This window comes from Arachis duranensis, chromosome 10, assembly GCF_000817695.3.
Source record: "Arachis duranensis cultivar V14167 chromosome 10, aradu.V14167.gnm2.J7QH, whole genome shotgun sequence".
Classification (NCBI taxonomy): domain Eukaryota; kingdom Viridiplantae; phylum Streptophyta; class Magnoliopsida; order Fabales; family Fabaceae; genus Arachis; species Arachis duranensis.
The window spans coordinates 13,230,731-13,234,190 of record NC_029781.3 but is presented as its reverse complement, the minus strand read 5'-3'; the positions used below and the strand labels follow the sequence as shown (position 1 = coordinate 13,234,190).

Below are 3,460 nucleotides of genomic sequence, written 5' to 3'. Positions count from 1 at the left end.
AACCAGAGTTAAACGCCAAAAACATGTTACAACTTGGCATTTAACTCCAAGAGAAGCCTCTGCATGTGTAAAGCTCAAGCTCAGCCCAAGCACACACCAAAGTGGGCCCCGGAAGTGGATTTCTGCACTTAGAATTATTTCTGTAAACCCTAGTAGATAGTCTAGTATAAATAGGACTTTTTACTATTGTATTTGGATCTTTGGACATTTAGTTCTTAGACCTCAGGGGCTGGCCATTCGGCCATGCCTGGACCATCACTTATATATTTTCAACGGTGGAGTTTCTACACACCATAGATTAAGGTGTGGAGCTCTGCTGTACCTCGAGTATTAATGCAATTACTACAATTTTCTATTCAATTTAGCTTATTCTTGTTCTAAGATATTTGCTGCACCTCAATATGATGAATGTGATGACCCGTGACACTCATCATCATTTTCACCTATGAACGCGTGACTGACAACCACTTCCATTCTACTTTAGAACGAGTGAATATCTCTTAGATTCCTTAATCAGAATCTTCGTGGTATAAGCTAGAATTATTGGCGGCCATTCTTGAGAATCCGGAAAGTCTAAACCTTGTCTGTGGTATTCCGAGTAGGATTCAAGGATTGAAATGACTGTGACAAGCTTCAAACTCGCAATTGCTGGGCGTAATGACAGATGCAAAAGAATCAATGGATTACTCACGTAAGGTATTACTTGGACGACCCCGTGGGATCGACCCTTACTCACGTAAGGTATTACTTGGACGACCCAGTGCACTTGCTGGTTAGTTGTGCGAAGTTGTGACAAAGTGTGATTCACGTTTGAGAGCACCAAGTCTTTGGCACCATTGTTGATGATCACAATTTCGTGCACCAAGTTTTTGGCGCCGTTGCCGGGAATTGTTCGAGTTTGGATAACTGATGGTTCATCTTGTTGCTCAGATTAGGTAATTTTCTTTTCAAAAAGTTTTTCAAAAATCTTTCAAAAAAATTTTTCTTTGTTTTCGTTTTTCTAAATATAATTTTCGAAAAAAAATACAAAAAAATTTAATAAAATCCTAAAAAACAAAAATATTTTTGTGTTTCTTGTTTGAGTCTAGTGTCAAATTTTAAGTTTGGTGTCAATTGCATGTTTTTAAAACTTTTTCATTTTTCGAAAATTCATGCATGTATTCTTCATGATCTTCAAGTTGTTCTTGATAAGTCTTCTTGTTTGATCTTCATATTTTCTTGTTTTGTGTCTTTTGTTGTTTTTCATATGCATTTTTGCATTCATAGTGTCTAAGCATTGAAAATTTCTAAGTTTGCTGTCTTGCATGTTTTTCTTTTCTTGAAAATTTTTCAAAAATAAATCTTGATGTTCATCTTAATCTTCAAAGTGTTCTTGGTGTTCATCTTGACATTCATAGTGTTCTTGCATACATCATGTGTTTTGATTCATAATTTTCATGTTGTGAGTCATTTTTGTGTTTTTCTCTCTCATCATTAAAAATTCAAAAATAAAAAATATCTTTTCCTTATTTCTCTCATAAAATTTGAAATTTTGGGTTGACTTAGTCAAAATTTTTTAAAATAAGCTGTTTCTTGTTAGTCAAGTCAAGATTTCAATTTTAAAAATCCTATCTTTTCAAAATCTTTTTCAAAAATCAAATCTTTTTCAATTTTTTTATTATTTTCGAAAATTTTAAAATTATTTTTCAAAATCTTTTTCTTAATTTCATTTCATAATTTTCAAAACTTTACTAACAATTAATGTGATTGATTCAAAAATTTGAAGTTTGTTACTTTCTTGTTAAGAAAGGTTCAATCTTTAAATTCTAGAATCATATCTTTTAGTTTCTTGTTAGTCAAGTAATCAAGTTTAATTTTAAAAATTAAATCTTTTTCAAAACAAATTTCAATCATATCTTTTTCAAAATCATATCTTTTTCAAAATCAATTTCAAAATATTTTCTAACTTCTTATCTTTTCAAAATTGATTTTCAAATTTTTTTCAACTAACTAATTGACTTTTTGTTTGTTTCTTATCTTTTTTTAAAACCACCTTTTTCTCTCTCTAAATTTCGAAAATCACTTCCCTCTTTTTCAAAATTTTCTTAATTAACTAATTGTTTCAAATTTTAATTTTAATTTTCTTTCTTCTCTTAATTTTCGAAATCACTAATTTTTTTTTCAAAATAATTTTTTATTTCTCTTCCTCTCATCTTTTTCTATTTATTTATTTAATTACTAACACTTCTCTTCATCTTAAAAATTCGAACCCTCTTTTCCTCTATGTGTTCGAATTTTTTTCTCTTCTCCCTTCTTCTATTCCTTTATTCTTCTACTCACATAAAGGAATCTCTCTACTGTGGTAAAGAGGATCCCTATTATTATTTTCTGTTCCCTTCTTTCTCATATGAGCAAGAGCAAGGACATGAATATTCTTGTTAAAGCAGATCTTGAACCTGAAAGGACTCTGAAGAGGAAACTAAGAGAAGCTAAAATACAACAATCCAGAGACAACTTTACAGAAATTTTCGAAAAGGAAGAGGAGATGGCAGCCGAAAATAATGACAACAACAATCATGCAAGGTGGATGCTTGGTGATTATACTACACCTACTTCCAATTTTTATGGAAGAAGCATCTCAATCCCTGCCATTGGAGCAAATAATTTTGAGTTAAAGCCTCAACTAGTTTCTCTAATGCAATAGAACTGCAAGTTTCATGGACTTCCATCAGAAGATTCGTATCAGTTTTTAACTGAGTTCTTGCAGATCTGTGAGACTGTTAAGACTAATGGAGTAGATCTTGAAGTCTATAGGCTCATGCTTTTCCCTTTTGCTATAAGAGACAGAGCTAGAATATGGTTGGACTCACAACCTAAAAACAGCCTGGACTCTTGGGATAAGCTAGTCACGACTTTCTTGGCTAAGTTCTTTCCTCCTCAAAAGTTGAGCAAGCTTAGAGTGGATGTTCAAACCTTCAAACAAAAAGATGGTGAATCCCTCTATGAAGCTTGGGAAAGATACAAACAGTTGACCAAAAAGTGTCCTGCTGACATGCTTTCAGAATGGACCATTTTGGATATATTCTATTATGGTCTATCTGAGTTCTCTAAGATGTCACTAGACCATTCTGCAGGTGAATCCATTCACCTAAAGAAAACACCTACAGAAGCTCAAGAACTCATTGACATGGTTGCAAATAACCAATTTATGTACATTTCTGAGAGAAATCTTGTGAGTAATGGGATGCCTCAGAGGAAGAGAGTTCTTGAAATTGATGCTCTGAATGCCATATTGGCTCAGAACAAAATGTTGACTCAGCAAGTCAACATGATTTCTCAGAGTCTGAATGGATTGCAAAATGCATCCAACAGTACTAAAGAGGCATCTTCTGAAGAAGAAGCTTATAATCCTGAGAACCCTGCAATGACAGAGGTAAATTACATAGGTGAACTCAATGGGAACACCTATAATTCCTCATGG

The 3,460-nt window shown here is 32.9% G+C and overlaps 1 non-coding gene across 1 annotated transcript; it reads right to left on the bottom strand.

Moving 5' to 3' along the window:
• Window positions 1–2,929: 2,929 nt before the first annotated feature.
• Window positions 2,930–3,037, bottom strand: LOC127743419 (small nucleolar RNA R71). The gene has a single exon (XR_008004811.1). It is a non-coding gene; the product is annotated as a small nucleolar RNA R71 (small nucleolar RNA).
• Between the last annotated feature and the right edge of the window lie 423 nt (window positions 3,038–3,460).